This window comes from Pipistrellus hanaki (assembly GCF_964339955.1).
Source record: "Pipistrellus hanaki genome assembly, chromosome: 9".
Classification (NCBI taxonomy): Eukaryota; Metazoa; Chordata; class Mammalia; order Chiroptera; family Vespertilionidae; genus Pipistrellus; species Pipistrellus hanaki.
The window spans coordinates 8970904-8994460 of NC_140511.1; the positions used below are offsets into that span (position 1 = coordinate 8970904).

Below are 23557 nucleotides of genomic sequence, written 5' to 3' on the forward strand. Positions count from 1 at the left end.
TTGGTGAGCCTTGGGGTTGGCGTGCCTGTGCCGTGAGAAGCAAGGCGGACTCCTGCATGAACATCCGCGGTGTGATTCTACTCGGAGTTTACTGAGCACCTTCTGTATACAGGGCCGGGGGCCATTGGGCATGAATGAGGAGGCTCCCTCTGCCCACACCCAGGAGAGGGGCAGGGAAGTCACCCGCGATGCCACAACCCCGCCAGGAGAGGCCCTCAGCGGGCGGTGCCCAGGGCTGCTGCCAGGGCAGACGGGCTGGGGAGCTGGCGAGGGTCACAGGAAAGGCGCTGCGTGTCCTAAAGGTGAGGAGAGCCTCCTCAGGCAAAGGGAGGAGGGGGCACTGTGGGCAGGGGGGCTCACACAGAGGCCGGGGAGGGACGAGGGTCCCCACTGCAGAGGGGAGTGACCGCTCCACGGTGCGAGAGAGTAGTTTACACCTGGATGTATATATGTATGTGTATTATTTTTATTGACTTCAGAGAGGAAGGGAGAGGGGGAGAGAGATAGAAACATCAATGATGAGAGAGAATCATGGATCGGCTGCCTGCTACATGCCCCCACTAGGGATCAGGCCGGCAGCCCAGGTATGTGCCCGGACCAGGAATCGACCTCCTGGTTCATAGGTCAACCCTCAACTGCTGAGCCATGCGGGCCGGCTGCACAGGAGAGCATTGATCTCTCCCCGAGGAAATGAGCGCAGGGCGAAGGAGGATGGGGGAACTGGGCGCTGAGGCAGGTGGGCTGGCCCTCAGTGGTTCAGCAGACGCCCTGCGCGCCACTGTGGCCAGATGCTAAGCCTCCTCCTGGACACCACGCCCACAGAAACAGACATGTGTGTGCCCCGGGGAGCTCAGGGCCCAGAGACAGACCTTCATGCCATAACCCAGACAGCTGCCAGGGACCCGGGCGGGAGGAGGATGGGAGGGCGCTGAGCTCCCCGAGGGGCTGCCCGTGGGCCCGGGCTCAGGGGAGGCACTCCTACAGAGGGGGTGCAGGGCCCAGCCATCTCAGTGGTTGAGCATCGAACTATGAACCAGGAGGTCACGGTTCCATTCCCAGTCAGGGCACATGCCTGTGTTGTGGGCTCAATCCCCAGTGGGGGGCGTGCAGGAGGCATGATTCTCTCTCATCATTGATGTTTCTCTCTCCCTCTCCCTTCCTCTCTGAAATCAATAAAAATATGTTAATATACATATAAAGAGTGTCCTGTGGGCAGAGGGAATGTGCACGATCTGCTAGAACCGGCCACAAGGTCCTGCCAGCCTTTGGCTGGACCCTTGAAAGCCTGGATGTGGACAGTGCTGGTGCCTCCTCCGGGGAAAGGCTGCCTGTCAGCTGTCAGGGAGTCTGTTCCTCTTTGGGGTGGGAGGCGGGGGTGGGAGGAGCGGGCGCCAGGGATCCCCTCAGCATAGTGCCCAGGAGCAGAGGAGACCAGGCCAGTGCCCGGGCCCTCTCTGTTCTGACCACAGAGCCAGGAAGGGTGTGAAGCCAGGCCTCCTGGCTGTTAACACCACATCTCCCACTTCCTTTCATTCAGCAGACACTGTGTCCAAGCAACAAACAAGAAAAATTATTTGAAACAAATCTAGCAATGGGTAAAATTAAAAACCTTTATAATATAGTGCTCTTGTAGATCATTAAGAAAACACTAACATTTAAAAAGAAAAAATGGGCAGTCTGGCCAGTGTGGCTCAGTGGTTCAGTGTAGATCTAGGAACCAGGAGATCACAGTTGTGGGGCATGTAAGAGGCAGCCAATCAATAATTCTCTCTCATCATTGATGTTTCTATCTCTCTCTCTACCTCTCCCTTCCTCTCTAAAATCAACCAAAAATGTATTTAAAAAAGAAATATAGACAAAGAACATGACAGACTGTGTAAAAGAAATAAAAATAGTTGAAAAGAATATTTTTTTAAAATCGACCTCATTAGTAATCAAAGATGCAAATTAAATCAAGCTTCCAAATGTGCCCTTTTAATTTGGCACATATGTTTTTAATATAATGCTCAGGTTGGCAAAGGTGAGGGCAGATTGGCAAGCTGCTGTAACAGTGAAAACCAGCTCAATGTTTGCAGTGACCTGTGTCCAAGAGCCTTAAAAATATTACATTATTTCTTGTCCACACAAGAGCTTTGTTTCTAGGAATTATCCTAAGAAAATAATCAGATCTCCAGATAAATATTTATAATATGAAGAATCAGACATTACCTAAATACCGGTGAGGGGACTGTTTAAATTCATTGCATGTCTGCGTAGTGGACCATCACATGGGCATCATACATGTTGGTTTGTAAAGACTGTTCAAAGATATAAAAATGTGCTCAGCTGAATGTTAAATGAAATAAAGAGGAAATACACCAGGTGTGCAATATGATCTCAACTAATCCTATATAATAAAGAGGTAATATGCAAATTGACCCTCATGCCCTTGCAAAACATGGCCATCCCCATGTGGTCAAAGATGGCCACCACAAGATGGCCGGCAGGGGAGGGCAGTTAGGGGTGACCAGGCTGGCAGGGGAGGGCAGATGGGTGTGACTGGACCAGCAGTGGAGGGGAGTTGGGGGTTACCTGGCCAACAGGGGAGGGCAGGGGAGGGCACTCTGCAGCCAGCCCTTCCTAAAGCCTCCACTTTTGAAGTCTGAGTGTGCAGTTTCCTGCTGTGACTTTGACTGACCCTGAGCTCTCCTGTCTGCGGGGGATGGTGGTCCTGGTGGCCCGGGCTGCGTAGGGGTGTGGGCGACAGGAACACAGGCGGGGGCGCCGGAGGCACTGATGGCACCTTGCCCCCGGGGCCGGCAGGCTGGCTTCCCACTCTGGGTCCATGGGATGGCCTCCTCCTTCCCCCACTCCATCCCCTACCCCCACCCCCATCCTTCCCCACTCCACCACCCCACCCCACCCCCGTCCTCCCCCTTCCTCTGAAGCATGTTCTGGTTCGGCAGCAAGGTGGGCAGGCTCGGCCACGGAGCCACGGCTCCTGCTGGGTCAGGAGGCACGGGCCATGCTGGCGTGGGGGCAGCCACACACACATCCCCAAACAGACGGGCTCCCCAGGGCCTTCCCCACTCCTCCCCGGAGGCTCGCCCTCCTGGTAAGACTCCTGCGGCTGTACTGGGGTCCGGTCCCCTGCACTGTCAGCCCTTGGAGCTCCTGCTTGTGGGAAGTTCTGTGTTGCCTACGGGAGCCCATGCTCTTTGCCTGACCATCCCTAAAGCCATGTCCCTTGGGGCCCTCGGGGGGCACCTCCCGCAGGAGGCGCGTCCGGATGAAGGAGCTGGGGTGGTGAGCACGTTTCCAGAAAAAAGGTATCAGAACCCGAGTCCGCATGTCCCTCCTGGGCCGCGCGATGGCCAGCTGTGCAAGAGGAAGAGCCAGAGACCGCCCTCTGTCCATGCAGAGAGAGGGTCCGGCCTGCTGACTAAGGCCCCAGGGCAGGGGCAGGGCCAGGGGTGGCAGAGGGAGCCCCGTACAATTAGGAGGACTCTTTCCTAAGGAGCATATTTCATGTCAGTGAAGGGAGACTATGCCGAGAGGTCACAGCTCCCCTCTCTGAAGGAGCATCGGATGGAATAATCCCGCCACTCGGGATCAGTGGGGTGCCCGGGGGCGAGCTTGTGTGTGACTGTGCCTGGTGCTCAGAGCCGCCCACGCAGAGAGTGGCCGGGTGCAGGGTGGCACCCTGCAGGTGAGGGGGAGCACAGGCTGAGCCGCCTGCCCCAGAGGAGGGGAGCTGGTCCCTGCAGGGCTGCGGAAGCCAGGGGACCTATTTCTCTCCCCCCCCCCCCCCCCCCCCCCGCTTTCCTCTGCTCCTCGGAGCTCACTCCCAGGCAAATCTCAGGAGCGGAGGAGTGCCCTGCCCCACAAACCTGAGAATTCAGAGGGCAGTCAGCAGAGCAATGCTGCGAGCACCCCAAGAATAAGTCCCCACCCCCCAGCGGAGGAGTCCAGGCTGCTGTCCCACAGGCAGAGAGGACCCGGGCCAGAGCAGGAGGGGCAGCAGCGCAGGCCCTGGGCGAGGTGTTGGGCACAGACCATCTCTAACCTCACAACCCCTACAGGGAGGCTGGGGTTGGCCCAGGGGACATTGGAGGGCACTAAGGCTCAAGGAAATGAGATGCCTGGGCTGAGCTCCGAGAGAAGGTGGATGTGCCCCACTTTCCCAGCCTAATTAGTGGCCCTGGGAAGTGCCTGTCAGACCAGCCCTGCCGGGGGAGGGGTACAGGCAAGGAGAAACCTGGGGGGAGGGAGGGCGGGGATGGAGCGCCGCCTGCCAGGTCTCCATCAGTGAGAGCCCCTCTGATCATGACCCCCCAAGTCCACAGCCAACAGACACCCTGTGCCACAGGCCAGGCATGGGGGCCCTGGATCCCAGACAGGCCTGTCGCCAGGGAGGCACGGGGGTGGCCTGGCGTGGAAGAGTGCTGCCTCCTCCATCCCGAGCTCCTGGGACAATCAAACCCTGGGCTCCCCACCCCGGCTCCCCCAGAGCCCTCGGAGGGAAGCTGGAACTAGAGGGAAGGGAAGGGGAGTGGACGATGGGCTCAATGAGAGAAGGATGTCTGCGGACGGCATGGCCACCATTCACGCGTGGACAAGTAGCCACCTGCACCAAGGAGCCTGCTCTGTGCCAGCCCTTCACCGCCAGAGAGAACCTTCAGGAGAGAGCCCAGTGGCTCCTTCTTCCTGAGCGGCACCTCCATGGCGGGGCCTCCAATGTGCATTGCAATGTAGTCCAGGCCTTGGGGAGCCTGGGAGTGTGTGTGTGTGTGGGGGGGGGGGGGGGAAGAGTCTCGGGCAGGTCTCAGCCAGAAAGTGCAGATTTAGAAAGTTTAGAACTTGACCCGACTGAGAAGAAGAAATGGTGGACCCTGAAAATGACTTCAGGTTTTCTCATGCACAGAATATAGTCAAACACTGCTGCAGTTACATATTTCACCCTTTGTTCTCCCTGCGTGATCCACAATAATAATCTGCTTTGTGTTGATATTTACTGCTGTGTTGCTGACAATTACCTGAAAGAGAAGTTGGGGTGCTTCGCTGGGCTGGAAAAAGTTTAGCTACATCAGAAAGCAGGTCTAATTAAGCAAGTTTATTCTCTGTCAATAAAAGTCTAAGTTCACTTGTACACCACCATATATATAAAGCTCTCCCTGGTGCCAATCACACTGGTGTGTTTCCATCTGTCATTGTTGATCATGAACTTGGTTGACATTTCTATTCAACAGAAAGGGCGAATAGCAATATTATCTTTCTTCTAGTTAATTTCCTTTCAATGTGCACAAATTTGTGCACTGGGCCTCTAGTAAGTAAATCATCACCATTATTTACTGAGTGCTGACTATGGCAGGCACTTTGCTAAGTGCTTTATATCCATGATCTTATTGAATCTCCACAGCAAGCTTTGACATAAGTAGTTCTCTGTCACATTTTACAGATGAAGAAACTGAGGCCTGAAGAGGTTGACTTGCTCTCAGTGACAGAGTGGAGACCCAGACATGCCCAGCCCCAGAGCTTCTAGCCACCATGCTATCTACACATGGATTTCTTTCAGTCTGGAAGCCATATGCGGTGGCATTTGATTCATGACAGGGGCACCGTGAAGGGCAGGATTAGGGCATGCTTGGCAGCAGTTCCAGGGGGAGGGTTGCAGCCCGTCGAGAGCCCAGGAGGGGAGCCAGAGGGTTCTGACTCCTCTGCGTAGCTGGGCTGGTGGACTTCGGCTTCCCGCCATGGGGCCTGGCACTGCTCTCCGCGTGGCAGCTGTGCGTGTCCTGCCCTCCCTGCCACACTGAGTCACTCAGGGGCAGGGACTGGCAGCCGACCAGCTGGTCCTCACTGAGCACCCCCTATGGGGTCGGCCCAGGCAATGTGTGCAAGAGGGGGACCTGCCTCTGACACAGGCAGGGGCGGAGGGGTGCAGGCCCGGGCCCAGGCCCTGTGTGGAGTGGGGGAGCACTCCTGCCTGGCACCACATTAACCATCTCCTCGTAGCTGAGGGCAGAGTAGGTGCTCAGACACGTGACAAAGGACTTCCCTGGAGGCAGCGCCCACGGGCACCTGTGGGCACGCGCAGCTGAGCCACTGGCTCTGAGGTGGGGAGAGAGGCGGGAAACAGGGTCCTTGTGGTAAATGCCTGCCTCTGAGAGAGGGGGAGCCAGGCGCTGCAGGCTAGCCAGGGGGTCGTCTTCACACCTCTGTTTCTGCCTTTATGCTCGAGGGATTTTCTCAAAAGGCGGAGCCACGTGCTCTTACTAAGGAGGAAAGGACACATGGCAGTGCCCTGTCGGGCGGGCATATTGGCACTTCAGCCGCGATGAAAGGTTAAGGGAAAGGAATAAAACAGCAGCTTGGATTCCGGTTGCTGTGGCTTCATTTGGAAGGTGTCATGCTTCCAGGTCTTTCATGAAGGTCCCCGCTGCTCTGTGCGTCGCTGGCCTTGACCTGGCATCTCGGTGGCTCTCCTCAGCCTCGGCGGTGAAGAGGGCTCCCTGCTGAGGCTCTGCTGCTCCCTCCCCCACCCTCCCCTGCTCTGGGCACCAGGGCTGGGAGCCTGGGGCAGGATCCAGGGTCGGGATCAGGGTGAGATCCAGCGCCTCCTGGTCTCTTTGTCTCTTCCTGCAACCAGAGCGCTGGGCCAGCACCATGGGCGTCCGGGCTTCACTAGTCTATTTAGAGCCCATGGGGGAGGGCCGAGAGGGAGCAGCTGCGGCTGCTGGTGGGAACACAGCACAATGGGCTGTTAGTGTTGTCAGGGCCTAATTCAGCGAATTCCAGCGGAGGAAGGGGCCCTGCCCTCAGATGCTCACATCCTCCTCCCCCCGACCCCCCGCATGTGCCCCCGCGTGTCCCGCAGAGACCCTCTGCAGGGCGGGTCCGACCACCTTGGACCTTATCCTCACCTCACTCCTCCTCCGGCTCTGCCTGCAGCCTCCCGCAGGGGCCGGCCGGGCAGGAGCGGGCCAGCCCTTCCTCACCAGCCTCCCCTGCCCGGCAGCGCCAGGGAAGGAGGCTGCCACTTCACAGCCTCAGCAGCCCGGGCAGTGCCAGGAGGAAATGCCAGGCTCAGTGTCCTTGCTGGAGCGGCGCTGCATGCAGATGATGGGCTCTGAGTGGGTGTGATTGTCACTGCCTGGCTGACCAGCCCCTGCAGGGGAGCCTGCGGTGTGGGGAGGGGTGGGCACAGAATGGCAGTGGAAGCGGGAGAAGGAGCTGGCACTTCCTGTTTCTGGGCCGGGCTGCGAGGGCACAGCTGTGAGCAAAGAGCGGATCCACGTCCCCACACGACCGAGAGGGAGCAGGGCCATGGCCATCAACCCCTTGCACGCCTTGCAGCTCAGCCACAGAGGCCATCCTGTGCCTGCGAGCCGTTCCCACTCCGCCAGCCAGGCCCGGGGGGCGGGGGGACTGCAGAGAGGGGCAGTAAACGCTCTCCCTCCCACTGCACAGCCCCGCCAGCCCGCCCCCCAGGAGCCAGGGCACTGGCACAGGACCAGGCAGGCCCTGGGAGGCTGTCAGGAGAGAGACGCCAGCACGTACTGAGCGCTTCCTCCAGCCACACATTTCCCTGAGTCGGTGCTTTTCTCAGAATAAACTCACCCCTCCTCGCTGAATCTGTGACTCAGGCTGCATTCGGATCTCCCACCATTTTTGCGGCGGAGAAGAATGAAGCAGAGACTAGGTCACCCGCTCCATGCACACACACTGGTGGCCTGCCTGCCCTCTGCCCTCTGCCTTCCCCTAACATGGCAATGGCCACTTGCCCTGGCGTCTCCTGGGTCACAGTGAGTCTGAGGGTCCGCTGTGAGCACACCTCCCTGAAGGCCTGGTGTGCGGGCTTGACCCACAGGAGGCTGGGCGGAGCTCAGTGCGCATGCTCACACGACGTGCAGAGGGGCTGGGTGCACTGAGCAGACGGGGCTCTGGCCCTCCCAGCCTCATCCAGAGCATCACTTGCCCACCCATCTCATACCAGCAAGGGGTTCCATTAGGATGTCATGGAGAAAGGCATCCATGCTCATTGTTGCATTGGCTGTTGTCATTTTTCTATTTGACCATCTAAGGCAGTGGTTCTCAACCTTTCTAATGCTGCGGCCCTTTAATACAGTTCCTCATGTTGTGGTGACCCCCAACCATAAAATTATTTTCGTTGCTACTTCATAACTAATTTTGCTACTGTTATGAATTGTAATGTAAATCTCTGTGTTTTCCAATGGTCTTAGGCGACCCTGCTAGCGGTTCTCAACCCATGGGTCGCTGCTGTGGAGCATAAGACCATTGGAGTAGGGCAGAAATTCCTAATCACTTGGAGGAAACTGGTACCGGAATCTGTATTCCTATCTCTTCCCTCTATGAGCTATTGTGTGGAGAGTGGTTTTCCTAGGATAACATTTTGTTATCTTACCTAATAAAAGAGAAAGATGCGAATTAACCATCATTCTGCTACACCACAGCCAATCAGAGTGAGTATGCAAATTAACACAAACAAGATGGGGGTTAATTTGAGTATGCAGGCTTGGAGCTGAGTGAAACCTGCTATGAGGGGAAGGGGGTGGTGGAGGGAACTAATGGAGTGATGCTCCAGACAGAAGCGAGGACCTGCCAGCTCCCAGGTAGCCAGGAGTGAAGCCAGAGGAAGGAAGGCCTATTCTTGCACAAATATCATGCAACAAGCCTCTAGTTTATAATAAATAATTCTGTAACCTTTCATCCCCACGCTATTGTCATTAAATGTCCCCGATTGCTTTCCAAAGGTTTACATTCTTTTTCTTTAGACATTTTTATTGATTTCAGAGAGGAAGGGAGAGATAGGGAGGGATAGAAATATCACAACCCAGGTGTGTGCCCTGAGCGGAATCGAACCATGACCATAATTTGATAGGTCAATGCTCAATCACTGAACCATGCAGGCGGGCCAAATGTTTACATTCCTAATGTGAAAAGCGTTTCTCTTTTCAAACCTTGGACACCAAGATCTAAAAAGACAAGGCCGGGAATCCCCCCACATAGGGTGGCCGGAGGCCCAGACCCCTCAGCGCTCCTAACGAGTATGAGCCGAAGCAACCAGCCCTGGTGTTGGATAAGGACGTGCGTACATGGGGCACGGGGTCACTGTATCCCAGGAACGCTGGCATTGGGCCCCTCACCACAGCGTGCTCCCCATTCACATGGCCCTCCGTCAGCTCCCCCACTCCACCAGCTCTGAAGTGACATAGCCAAAGGCACAGAAACTGTGGAGTTTGCATTTGGAGATAAGAGATGAGATCGCTTTTGTTGAGCTTGAATGTAAATGAAGACGAGAATGTCAGGATTTCTCCACGGAGTCGAGAACTCCCAGGGTGAGGGGAGCACGCTGGAGCCCAGACCCACGCCCGCCCGGTCCTCGCGCCGTGCGGGACAGCCAGGGAGCAGCGGGAGGATCTGAGTTCGAGCGCTGGAAACCTGAGCTGCATCATCCCTCTGCTCTGCCATCTGAGCGAGCTGCTGAACTAATTCTTACTCCAATTAAATGTAGGAATAAGTTCTACTCCAAGATATGGCAGAACATAAAGGTTCTAGGAAAGCTATTGATGTTTTACTTTGTTAAAAATGCATAATACCAGCCCTGGCCAGTTTTGCTCAGTGGATAGAGCATCCACCTGTGGATTGAAGGGTTCCAGATTTGATTCCAGTCAAGGAACATGCCCAGGTTACTGGCTCGATCTCCAGTAGGGGGCATGCAGGAGGCAGCCAATCAATGATTCTCTCGCATCATTGATGCTTCTATCTCTTTCTCCCTCTCCCTTCCTCTCGGAAATCAATACAAATATAAATTCTTTAAAAATGCATGCTACCCCCGTGGCACACCGCAGGATGAGGAGACTTGTGGGGCTGGGACCCCAGTCTCCTTACACTGAGGGGGAGCGGAGACCTGGAGAGAACTGTCCAGTGTTCTATTCTGTTTCCGTTCATAAGCAGTGACCACCCACCCCTTTAGGGAAAATGTTAAACAGCAAATGACCAATGAACATGTTGCTTCTGCACTACCGACATGGCTGTGCCCCTGTGAGCCCAGCCTATGTGTATGGGGAGGCTGGACACACTGCCTAGATGCTCAGTATGCCCAGGCCAGTGTGTCTTAGGCTCAAGAGATTTTCTTTTTCTTTTAAAAAGAATGACAATATTCCCAAAGATGTAAAAAAAAAAAAAAAAAAAAAAAAAAAAAAAAAAAAAAAAGTGAAGTTATGGATGATGATTCTGGTGTTGACAATTTTTTTTTTTTCAAATTAGAGGAGTAATTACGCTGCAAAAAGAGGAGAAGGCAGCGTCCACATGAAGAGTCAAACGTAACATAGCGGGGCGGGGGCAATGTTAAAATATGTACACAGATAATAATTTAACAAACGTAACATAGCAGCTCCCTCTCTCAGGCTGCCTCAGGCCGCAGCCTCCAACTCTGGTTGGGCCCTAACTGCTGGTGGCCCCACTCCCTCCCGCACACCTTCCTTCCAGCTCCCTCTTTTATTTTTTATTGTTTTCATATTTTTATTGATTTCAAAGAGGAAGGGAAGAAGCATCAATGATGAGAGAGAATCATTGATCAGCTGCCTCCTGCATGCCCCCTACTGGGGACTGAGCCTGCAATTCAGTCAGGAAATCGAACCGTGACCTCCTGGTTCCTAGGTTATGCTCAACCACTGAGCCACACTGGCCAGCCAGGCCCAGTTCCCTTCCTGCAGAGGTCTCCCTGGCAAGTGAGGCGACCAAGGCCCTCCTGGTGCTGTCCCAGGTCCTGAAACACCACGGTTCCCGGCTCCCTGGGAGATTAAAGTGGCTCTGGCGCTGTCCCCTCTAGTCAGCTGTGTGCGGAAGCTAATTTCCATATAATAACATTGTGCTATTTGTAATGAGTCATCCCCACCGTAAGGTGACTGGGTTATGTCATTATTTGCAAACCCACAGAATGTAATTATAATGTCTCAGAACCTCCGTGCAGACCAGGGCAGTTCCAGCCGCAGCGCCCTCCAATAATCATAAAATTTATGCTGTGCTTTCTGCGGTGGCGCATCACGGTAGCCATTCTCTGCCGAGGGAAACAAGAGCCCTCTCAGGGACACGTTCACAGGCGTGGAAACCTCGCCCACGCCACATCGCCGATCCCAAAGCCAGCTCCCGGCTTCTCCTCATGTCTCCCCTGAACCGCTGGAGCAGGACGGGTGCCGGGTGCCTCTGTGCTCTGTCCCTGCACCATGCGCCAGGCGTCCGCCGTGGCTGAGGTCGGCTCGCAGAGATGGCCTTTTGGAACAGAATACCTCGTGGCTCCCTCTCGCCGTTTCCTCTCTGCATCCCTTGCTCCCACCTCCCGGTCGCATCGCTGATTTTCTGGAACACACGGTTTCCTTTCCTCCTGTGAGCGCAGTGAAGCAGGCTGCACTGGCACGGAGACTCATACTGACTACTCCTCTTGCATCTGTTTCCAGCATTTTCTCCCAAGCAAAGAAATAATATCATTGCAATTGGAAGTGGGCTCTCTGATGCCACTGCTCTCCTCCCCAGCCTGCTGCGTCTCCGTGCCTTTGGCGTGCCAGCGGGGATTTTTTCTGAGCGGAACAGCTGAGCAGACACGCTCTGGACTTCCAGGGAGGCTGTGTTTGCTGCAGGAGCCCCATTACGAGCAGAGCGTGTCCCCTCAGAAGCTCTGGACCGAGAGCAGAACTCTTCAGCGTCTGGCACTCAGGCCTCTAAGTCCGGGCGCTCCCCCCAGGAGCCGCAGAGCCCTCACTGTGACTGCTGGTGCTGGCGGCAGCTCCCGCAGAGCGTGTTGCTTGGTTGGGGCTGTGCCATTTGCCTTCAGACCTGGACATGAGTTCACTCCCTCCTTTCAGCAGGAGCACCTGGTGTGTGTGTCTCTTTCCATGTTTGCAGTTACTGATGCTGAGTGTGGTCGTTTATTGTGGGAACACAAAACAAGAAATAATTTATTAGTAAGTTTCCTGTTCCACCATAGGCGGTTTGCTCAGTGGATAGAGCATCGGCCCACAGATGGAAGGGTCCTGGGTTCGCTTCTGGTACCTTGGTTGGAGGCTCCCTGGTCCTGTTCGGGGTGCGTGCAAGAGACAACCAGTTGATGGGGCTCTCTCACATCGATGTTTCTCTCTCTCTCTCTCTCTCCCTTCCATTCTCTCTAAAACTCAATGAGAAAATATCCTCGGGTGAGGAATAACAAAAAAATGATAAGTTTCCTGTTCGCACAGGATGTTGTCTTGGGCATGAGACGTGCCATTTTGTTCCTTCGCCACTTTATGGACAGGTTTCCACACCTGCCGCCTCCTGCCCTCTGGGTGGGAAGGGTGTTGAGGAAAGGCCGATGTTGGTTATACTGGAAGTAGAGCTTACAAGGTTGCCATCTCTGGGTGGCCCCCCGGAGGGCGGAGTTGGGTGGGGCTGACACTGATGCTCCATGCCCGGCTGTGACGGTGGAGAAAGACAGAGCCCGGGAGAGGGGTGGCCTCTGCCAGGAGACCTGGGTGGAGGTAGGCAGGGCCGGCCGGAGAGTCGGGATCCTGGGCCACTGGGGGGTCTATGGCAGCGCCCGAGGAGGAAATACTGCCTAGTCCTTACAATGCTGCTGTTGACGATGATATAATAGCTCAGCATCAGAGTCCTTCCGTCACACGGAGTGGGGGGAGTGTATGAAAGTGCGTAAGCAGCTGGTCCGGCCCACCTCCGCCAGGACAGATGCAAAGGAACTTACCCAAGTAGTCCTTGCTGCCTCCCATTGGAGGGTCACAGGTCCTTTCTATCTTCTTATTTCCGCTTTTCTAAGTCGCCCAAACTCCTTGCAATGAATATGTGTTATAGTTTAACTAGAAAGCAGTAGATGTTTTGTAACTATGTTTGTATTGGTTTCAGAGAGGAAGGAGAGAGAGAAACATCAATGATGAGAGAGTGTCAATGATTAGGTGCTTCCAGCATGCCCCCCGCTGGGGATCGGGCCCTCAACCGGGCATGTGCCCTGGCTGGGAATTGAACGGTGCATGGGGTAACGCTCAGCCACGGAGCCATGCTGGCCTGGCAAGAAGTGGCTATCTTTAAAAGCCCTTCAGTAATAGTGGGTCCACGGACTTCCTTGATCCCCATTCTAACGACTCTCCCAGTGCCCCCCATCCCCACGTGAAGACAGCCTTCCTCATTAACGCTCCTTCCCGCACCCTCGTGTCTTCAGAGGAGTGTCTCAAGGCGACATCAAAGGGAGCGTGCGTGTGTGTGTGTGTGCGTGTGTGTGCGCGCGTCTGTGTGCATGTGAGTGACGAGAAAGACAGCATGCTCATTACTTCTGGCAGGAGGAAGCCCACCATAGAAATGCAAAGCAGAACCATGGAGGGGAGAGGTGGGGTGCATTGCCGAAGGCTCCGTCTTGACAGAGTAACAATGAGGAATTCAAACCGCACACAGAGCCTGTCAGAGGGCAGGGTGACAGGAGAGGATTCATGGGGGGTCTACAGGGGCACATCCCCCCTCCCACAGCCCCCCACTCCCCCTCACCTCAGGGAAATGGAGGATCCTGTGCAGGTGCACGCACACACTCACACACACACACTTGCACCCACGTGTGCACACACACACTTATGCACACACTTGTACCCACATGCACACACACATGCACACATGCACACACATGCACTTGCACACACATGTACACACTCACGCACGGATCCTCAGAATGCTTCAGGCCTGGATGAGGCCAGTGTGACCTCTGTGTGTAAGGTTGGGGCTGCATTGCACGGGCTCCATCCCAACTCTGAGGCCCTCCCAGCTGGGGGACGGGGGGTCAGGGGTGAACACTGTGAATTATGCAGCAGCGAGACCAGGGCTGGCACCCCACAAGGGAGTGAGGAGGCCAACCCCACAGTGCAGACTGAGGGTGGGCTGGAGGGACCCTGAACCCTGATGGCTGGAGCTCGGGGCCTGCGCTTCCCCGTCAGCAGGGCCTCTGCCCAGCCCAGCAGCCCTCCACCTGCCGCCCGGCCCAGGCTGTGGTCTCTCCTGCAGGCCCTTTGGGGGTGCTGCTTTCCCCAGCCCTGCCTCCCCTTCGTCCAGACCTGAGGAGACCCCCTTGGAGCCCAGGGAAGTCTAGTACAGAGGGGCCCCGGGAGGCACGGACGCCCCAGAAGGTAGGGTCCTGGGGAGAGAAGGATTCCTGGGAGCTCCCCTCTTCTCACACTGTTGGGAGCAGGGCTCCTGGGCTCTGACACCAGCCTGAGGAGAGGAGTGGGGCCCAGGGCTGAGGCCACGGAGAGCGCCGGGAGCAGTGGCTTATGTTAGACGCTGAGCCAGGCAGGCAGAGTGTGGTACCGAAGTACCAAACCCGGCAGGGCTCCCGCCGGTCTGTCCCAGATGGACCTGCTGCAGCTGGACCGTGTGTGCGCTCCCGCGGCTCCGAGCTGGCACGGGAAACGGCGGTGCCAGGCCGGTGGGTCCTGCGAGCTGAGCGGGCGTCTGCCCGCAGGCCTCCGGGCGGCCTCGGTGCTTTCCGGACTACGTGTCCGTCCTCAGAGCAGGCTCACGTGCAGCCTGCGGGGCAGCCCCAGCCTAAGAAGAGGGAGGCAGACTGTGCGGGAGCCAGGACGCCCCCGGTGCTGGGGTGCTGGGAACACCCCCTTTCCCCAAAGGCCCTCACCCTGTCCCCTCCTCATGCGTCCTACTCCCCCCTTCCTACACTAGCTGAGCGAAGCTCACTTTCTTCATGTAAAAAATAATCATAAAATATTTCAAATTGTGTAAAATAACAGATCTCGTACACCCATCACCTATCACTTAGATTTGTCCATGCCCTGGCCAGTGTGCGCAGTGGTTAGAGTGCCGGCCCACACTCTGCAGGGTCTGGGGTTGGATTGCCAGCTGGCTGGGGCATGTGAGGAAGGCACCGATGGATGTGTCTCTCCGTCACTCCTTCCCCCTCCCTCTCTTCCTTCCACTCTCTCTGAAAATGGATGGGGAAACAGCCTTGGGTGAGGACTGACCAAGAGAAGAAATAAGATTTGTCCACATGGGCTGAGTGTCTCGTTTGCTTTATCTTCATCGTTTAAAGTTACAGACGGACCCGCCCCCTGCCCCACCCAGGCCTTCGCCGCATTACTGCCCGTGTCCATGGCTGTGCACGCGTGCATGGTGAAGTGTTTTATTATTTTCTTGTTAATCCTCATCCGAGGATATTTTCCATTGTCTTTTAGAGAGAGTGGAAGAGAGAGGGAAAGACAGAAACATGGATGTGAGAGAGACACATTGATTGGTTGCCTCCTGCACAAAGTCCTGAACAGGGCTCGGGCTGGGGAGGAGCCTGCAACCGAGATACGTGCCCTTGACCGGAGCCGAACCCGGGACCCTTTGGTCTGCAGGCCAGCGCTCTGTCCACTGAGCCACACCCGCCAGGGCTGCATGATGACGTGTTTTAAAGTGAACCCCAGGCCGTCACCATGTCTGAGTCTTTTGGGGAAGTGGCCCCGGGCGCACAGGGACACGGAGGCTGCGGGGCCTCTGCTTTGCGAGGACGATGAGCCGTGTCCGGAATCACGCCCGGAATTAATCTGCTCCTGCGAACAGTTTGTGGTGATGAGCACGGCGCGGGGGGAGGGCCTCCGCGGCAGAGCGCTGGCTTTGTTTGCCCGGGGTGGGCTCCGGTGCGTGTTTGTTCGGATAACGGAGCCGCTGCGTGTCGGGAGGACCCTGATTGCCCTGTGGTGGCCCTCTGGTCCTCTCCGGCAGCGGCGGTGGGAGGGTCTGTGGCCTGCCCGCTAATGCACACGGAGGGCCGTCGCCCGCCCTCTGTGCAGCCCCTCCCGGGCCTGTGTTTGACCCTGACTTCCCGCTTCCCCGGACTCCTCCGGGGCTGGGGATCAGCCAGAATGGGGACCCACCCCTGCTCTCCCTGCAGGAGCCTCCAGAGCCGCTCCTGTGCTTGGCAGCCCCCTCCCACCCCCCACCCCCATGTGGGCTCATTTTATTTATTTGAGTTGATGGAGCGTGTTTTCCTCTTTCCAGATGGCGGCAGGGTCCCTGGTCCCGCACTGAAGCTCCCACTGTCACAGGGAGAGGGAGGCGGAAGGAGGGTGGGTAAGGAAGGGTTCAGTGAGGAGGACGGGAGGACGGCTGGCCGCAAGGGAGGGGACAGGAACCCCCAGCCAACCCCGCCTGCCGGTTCGCACTCAGCACCTCAGATGTGCAAGTTGGCAGTCCTTCGGGGTCAGTGTACCCCAGAGCTCTCTGGCAGCCCGGCCAGGCGGTAGGGGTGACGACTCCAGCTCTACCTCCCTGGCATCCAGGCACCTCTGGGTGGCCGTGGGTGGCTGTGGGTGTCTGTGGGTGGCCGTGGGTGGCCGTGGGTGGCTGTGGGTGTCTGTGGGTGTCTGTGGGTGGCCGTGGGTGGCCGTGGGTGGCTGTGGGTGGCTGTGGGTGGCTGTGGGTGGCCGTGGGTGGCTGTGGGTGGCCGTGGGTGGCCGTGGGTGGCTGTGGGTGGCCGTGGGTGGCCGTGGGTGGCTGTGGGTGGCTGTGGGTGGCCGTGGGTGGCTGTGGGTGTCTGTGGGTGGCCGTGGGTGTCTGTGGGTGGCCGTGGGTGGCCGTGGGTGGCTGTGAGTTGGCGCCACAGCGGCGCCCTTCTCTCCGAGTGGCTGAAGGTAGGGAGGTGCCGGCAGTGCTGGGTGCGCAGCCAGGCAAACATTAGCCCTTATCATTATAATGCGGCTCCGCCAGGGCAAACAGTACTCGTTAGTAACGGGGCCTGCGGATTTGCTATCGTCTCACGTGGACGCTTTTGGCCCAGATTATCCCTGACAACGTCCTCTCCCAGGCCTGAAACCCATGCGCCCTCCATCATTCAGTGCTCCCGTGGCTCACCTCCCGTGGCGCGTGGCACGGCGGGATCAGGACTTCCGTGCTCCAGTCCGAAACGTGCAATTCGCTCACTCCGTGCTGACGCTCTGGGCTGGGCTATCACCACCGCTCCAGGCCGGCAGCCACTTGGAATTCACCCCGCTCCTGGGCAGGGCACAGGCTCGGGTTGATCCCCATTGTGGGGTGTGCAGGAGTCAGCTGATCAACGGCGCTCTCTCATCACTGATGTTTCTATCTCTCTCTCCCTTCCTCTCTGAATTCAATAAAACTATATTTAAAAAGAAGAAGAAAAAGGAATAGAGAGGGTGGCTTGTATGCCAGGCAGGGTGGCGTGGGGCTTGTGACAGTGGAGGCAGGGAGAGTGTGGCTGCGGTGACAGGGGGGGCAGGGGGGATGGTTAGGGGAAGGTAAAGGGGGCTGAGGAGACCAGCATTTAAGAGGACTTGCTTGGCAGAGGGGTAACAGGAGGAATCAAGGGGCAAGGCCAGAGGCCAGGATGCTCAGGAGCAAGGCAGCTGGCGATGGAGCAGGCGCTGGACATAGACAGGGAGGTGGAGGGAGGGGAGTCCCAGACCAATCAGGCCCCGGGGCAGTGCCGGGGGGAAATGCCACCGTTCCTGAATCAGGAAACCCTCTGGTGACCCTGCGCACACACTGCATCTGTCTGGCCTCGGTGCTCCCATCTGTACAATGGGTAAGACCATAGCGCCCCTGCCCCCTGTGCAGAGAGTGAGAGTGACCAGAGAGCAGCTTGCACAGGCCCTCCGGGAAGGGCAGTGGGCTGTGCACAAGGTTTCGTCCCTTCCTTCCCTGGGAATCGATAGCGGCTCCCTCTCCTTCAGCCTCACTCACTTCAAAGCACAAACCGGAAAGATTTCTCTCTGATGCACCTGGATAAGCGGACCAGGCTGCTGGCAACAAGAACTCTCCAGTCCCAGCTTCCGGGGGTCCCCTTCTCCCCTGGGCGGGCAGCAAGCTCAGCCAGTGCTGGAGAGGAGGGTCCTGTCACAGCAGCCGTCGAGGTCCCCTCCCCGAGGCCCAGCCCGCTCGGCTCTCCTGCGTCAGGCCTGCGGGTCCTCCCCCCTCACCGCCCCCCGCAGCTCTCCTCCTCCCTCCCCACGGCGTGCCCAGGCGGCCTCAGGCATCACCATTTAATTTATTTATATTTATGAAACCTCCAAGTAGGTCAATGCACTCGCGTGCACATCAGAGTAATTGATGTCGCTGGGGAACTGAGGGTCACATGGGCAGGCGCTCCTCCCGCTCTCACTGCGAGGCACGGGCCCTGCGAGGAGAATGCCCAGTGGTCCCGTGTGGATGCTGCCTCCCAGCCCCATCAGCACTTCTCCAACGACACCCCACTGCACCCCCAGATCCCACTGCGCTTGTAAATGGATGCCAAGCCCCAACAACAAAGCAGCTGCTGGAGTGAAATTGGAGAGTGACCCCCAAAGAAACCAGCGGGGTTCTCGCAGGATACGGAGCTTCGCCATACTGGTCCGCAGGCCCCCGCTGCCCTCTGTCCCCGGACCTCACCGTCTTCCCACACGGCACCTGCTCCTGCTGGGCTGAGAGCCCACCCCACGGCCAGCGGGTCTGTGCCTCCGTGAGAACAGCCGTGTGTTTCTTCTGGGAGCTGTGACCCCGGTCAGGCACAGGTCTGAGCTCACAGAGAAAGGGAAGTGCGTGTCCAGGAGAAGGAGGAGCTCCAGGGACAAGCGGGGCCTCTGGAAAAGAGAGCAGACTCGATGCAGACAATCATCCACGTCTGCGGGGGAGGGGAGTGTCAGACAGGCCACCCCATGTGCCTGTGAAGGCCACAGTGATTGGACCCGTGGACGTGGACACAGAAATCCCGAGTTCCAGCTCTCTCCCCGTGACTTACCCGTATGGCCTTAACTAAGGTATTAGCATTTCCCAGCCTCAATCTGCTCATCTATAAAATTGGGATAGTCATCGGATCTAAATCAGAATGGTCTTAAGGTGAAAGAGATTCACACACATGTCAGATCCTCAGGGCGTGGACTCGTGAGCATTCGTCTCCACGCATCGGGCGCAGATGCCTGCACAGGGTGGGCGAAGCCGGCCTCCGCCTCCGCCTGCTGCCCGGCTTCATTCACGTGGCGTTCCAGGCAGGGCAAGACCACGGGGTGCAAACCTCCAGTGCTTCCCGGGCTGAGGGCAGGTGGCTGAGGGAGGGGGATGGGAACATGGCGGCCCCCTCGGGCCTGAGGAAGAACAGTCAGACAGCGGCTGGGAGCGCTGGGCTGGAATCACGTTGGCAGGAATCACCACGGTTGCCACTGCGGCCAAGAGGCTGCGCTGGACCAGTATGCGAGGTCACTCACCCTCCCTCTGCCCCGGGGAGAGCGGGAGGGACCCCACACCCAGGGACTCACCGGTCCTCTCGGGGGTCTGTCATACCCACGCCTGAACACGCGGGGGACGCTCTAACAGTCTCTTCGCTGACGAAGGGGCGTGGCGGACACCCCGTCTTCATTCTCCTTCATCTGACAGGGATGGCTCACCTGCCTTCACTCGGCATTTCTTTCATTTGGTCTTAGTTTCAGGTGTACAGCATAGCGGTCAGACAATCATCTGCCTCACAAAGCTGCCCCCTGTTTCCAGTGCCCACCGGCACCGTGTGCAGTTGTCACAGCATTACTGACTTCATCCCCGAGTGTGCTGTACGGCCCCCGTGACTGTTATGCAATTACCAATTCGTACTTCTCAGTGCCCTCACCTTTCTCACCCATCCTGCAGCCCCCTTCCCTCCTGCCCCATCAACCAGTCTATTCTCTACCTATGAGTCTGTTTCCATTTTGTTTGTCAATTTATGATCTTTAGATTCCACATATAAGTGAAGTCATATGGGATTTGTAATTATCTGACTGGCTTATTTCACTCAGCATACTACCCCTTAGGTCCATCTATGCTGTTGCAAATGATTAGATAACATTTCATTCTTTTATATGGCCAAGGGATGGTATATATGTACCACACGCTCTTACCCACTGGTCTATTGGTGGGCATTTGCTTCTCTATCTTGGCTATTGCAAATAGTGCTGCAATTTACATAAGAATGTATATATCCTTTCAAATCGGGGATTTGGATGTTTTCAAATGTATGCCTAGAAGTAGAATTGCTGGGTTATAAGGGAGCTCCACTTTTTATTTTTTGAGGAACCTCCATACCGTTTCCTATAGTGGCTCATTTCCATGCTGTGCAGTAGGTTCCCTTTTCCACACATCCTCGCCAGCACTGGTGTGTTGGTTTGTTGGTGATGGCCTTCTGACAGGTGTGAGGTGACCCTCATTGTGGCTTTCAGGTGCATCTCTCTGACGGTGGTCAGGGGCGTTGAGCATCTCTCCATGTGTCCGCTGGCCATCTGTGTGTCCTCTGGAGAAGTGTCATTCAGGTCCTCTGCCCATTCTTTAACGGGATTGCCTGTTTGCCGTGTTGGGTTGTATGGGTTCTTTATAAGGTTTGGACATTAGCCCCTTGTTGGATATACCATTGGCGGATATCCTCTTCCATTCGGTAGGTTGTCTTTTCATTTTGTTGATACTTTCCTTTGCTGTGCAAAAAATTTAGTTTGAAGTAGTTCCATTGTTTATTTTTTCTTTTCTTTCCCATGCTCCAGGAGATACAATAGATCAGGAAACATATTGCTAAGAGAAATGTCCCAGACTTTACTGCCTGTTTTCTCCAGGAATTTTATTGTATTGAGTCTTACAATAATTCTTTAATTCATTTTGAGCTTATTCTTGATATGGTGTAAAAAGTGGTCCAGTCATTTTTTGCATGTATCTGTCCAATTTTTCCAACATCATTAATTGGATAGATTGTCATTACCCCACTGTATGTTCTTCTATCCTTTGTCAAATATTGATTGAACATATAGGTATGAGTTGATTTCTGGCCTCTCTGTCCTGCTCCATTGACCTATGTGTCTGTTTTTATGCCAGTACCATGCTCCTGTGATTACCATAGCCTTGTAGTATGGTTTGATATCAGGTAGCATGATTCCTCCAACTTTGTTTTTCTTTTTCAAGATTGTTATGGCTAAAGATGTCAGGCCCAGCTGGTGTGGTTCAGTGGTTGAATGTCAACCTATGAACCAGGAGGCCATGACTCCATTCCCAGTCGAGGCACATGTGCGGGTTGCAGACTTGATCCCCAGTGGGGACGTGCAGGAGGCAGCCAATCAATGATTCTCTCTCATCATTGATGTTTCCATCTCTCTTTCCCTCTCCCTTCCTCTCTGAAATCAATAAAAATGTGTATTTTTAAAAATTCAATGGAAAAAATATCCTCCAGTAAGGATTAACAACAACAACAATAAAGATTGTTGAGGCTATTCAGGGTCTTCTGTGGTTTCAATGCATATTTAGATTACTTGTTCTAGTTCTGTGAAATACATCACTGTAGTTTATATGAACTGTGTGAAATCTATAGATTGCTTTGAGTAGTATGGGCATCCTAATAATGTTAAATCTTCATATTCATAAGCATAGTATATACTTCCATTTATTTGTGTATCTTCTTAAAATTCTTTCTTCGATATCTTATAATTTTCTAAGTACAGGATTTTTTAACCTCATTGCCTGTATGGTTAAATTTCTTTCTAGGTATTTTCATTCCATTGTAAATGGACTTATTTTCTTAGTTTCCTTGCTGATAGTTCATTGTCGGTATATAAAATGCAACTAATATCTGGATATTTATTTTCTATCCTGCTACTTTACTGAATTCACTTATCAGGTCTAGTAGATTTTTGGTGGGCTCTTCAGTGTTCTCTATAGACAGACAGTATCATGACTTCTGCAAATAATGAGTTTTACTTCTTCCTTTGCAATTTGGATGTTTTTATTTTATTCTTGTCTGATTGCTATGGCTAGGACTTCCAGTACTATGCTGAACAGAGAGGGGAAAGCGGACATCCTTGTTTTGTTCCTGATCTTAAGAAAAATGCTGTTAGTTTTTCCCCATTGAATATGATGTTAGCTGTGAGTTTGAATATATGGCCTTTATTATGTTGAGCTATATACCCTCTATTTCCACTTTGCTTATAGTTTTTATCATAAATGTGTGCTGGGTTTTATCAAATACCTTTGCTACATTTATTGATAGGATCATATGATTTTGAAGCTTCAATTTGTTTATGTGATGTATACCATTAATTGATTTGTGAATATTGTACCATCCTTGCATCCCAGGAGTAAATCCCACTTGATCATGATGTATGATCTTTTTAATATATTGCTGGATCCAATTTGCTAATATTTTGTTGAGGATTTTTGCATCCATGGTCATCAGGGATATGGGCCTATAAATTTCTTTCTTTGTAGTGTCTTCATCTGGTTTTGGAATTAGGATCATGCTGGCCTCATAAAATTAGCTTGGGAGTCTTCCCTTCCCTTGAATTTTTGGACTAGTTTGGGAAGGATAGGAGTAAAGTTTTCTTTGAATGCTAAAATTCACTTATGAAGCCATTCAGTCCAGGACTCTTGTTTGTTGGATTTATTTATTTATTTACTATTTCAATTTTGTTACTTGTAATTGTTTTGTTCAGATTTTATGTTTCTTCTTGATTCAGTTTTGAAAGAGTGTATGTTTCTACGAATTTATCCATTTCTTCCAGATTGTCCAATTTGTTGGCATATATTTGTTCATAATATTTTCTTATAATTCTATGCATTTCTATGATGTTAGTTGTTGCTTCTCCTCTTTCATTTTCTTTTTTTAAAATCTTTTGTTTATTGTCTAAAGTTTTACATATGTCTCCTTTTTCCTCAATTAACCTCACCCCCCCTCAGCTATTTCCACCCTGCCCATGTCTATGTCCCCCACCGCCCATGTCTGTGTCTATTGGTTATGCTAATATGCTCTCATACAAGTCCTTTGGTTGCTCTCTAACCCCCCTCACCTCCCCTGCCATTTGTCTCTGGATCTATTCTTGATCATCAAATTATGTTGATCTTTTATATCCCACATATGAGTGAGATCACGTGATATTTATCTTTCTCCAACCGGCTTATTTTGCTTAGCATAATGCTCTCCAGATCTATCCATGTTGTTGCAAATGGTAAATGTTCCTTCTTTTTTATTGTGTGTAGATGTACCACAGTTTTTTAATCCATTAATCTGTTGGTGGGAACTTAGGCTGTTTCCAAATCTTAGCTATGGTAAATTGTGCTGCTATGAACATAGAGGTACATGTATCCTTTCTGATTGGTATATTTAGTTTCTTGGGATATAGTCGTAGCAGGGGGATCACTGGGTCAAATAGGAGTTCCATTTTTAACTTTTTGAGGAAACCCCATACTATCTTCCACAGTGGCTGCACCAGTCTGCATTCCCACCAGCAGTGCATGTGGGCTCCTTTTTCTCCACATCCACGCCAGCACTTGTCGTTTGTAGATTTATTGATGATAATCATTCTGACAGGTGTGAAGTGGTATTTCATTGTTGTTTTGATTAGTATTAGTGACTTTGAGCATGTTTTCATATGTTTCTGGGCCTTCTGTATGTCCTTTTTAGAAAAGTGTCTATTTAAATCCTTTGCCCAATTTTTGATTGGATCAGTTTTCTTACTTTTGTTAAGTTGTATGAGTTTTCTGTAAATTTTGGAGACCAAACCCTATCGGAAATATCATTGGCAAATATGTTCTCCCATTCAGTGGG

General features: G+C 53.9%; 1 protein-coding gene and 1 long non-coding RNA gene across 8 annotated transcripts in view; one reads left to right on the forward strand and one right to left on the reverse strand.

The window, feature by feature from the left end:
• The window catches only part of LOC311628404, a 446163-nt gene extending 426555 nt beyond the window's left edge, over nt 1-19608 (reverse strand). Inside the window, exon 1 of the long non-coding RNA XR_014796017.1 lies at nt 19597-19608. This is a non-coding gene — a long non-coding RNA (uncharacterized lncRNA). The remainder of the gene's footprint in view (nt 1-19596) is intronic.
• Nucleotides 1-23557, forward strand: part of DSCAML1 (DS cell adhesion molecule like 1) — a 271439-nt gene that overhangs the window by 138181 nt on the left and 109701 nt on the right. The window lies entirely within an intron of this gene.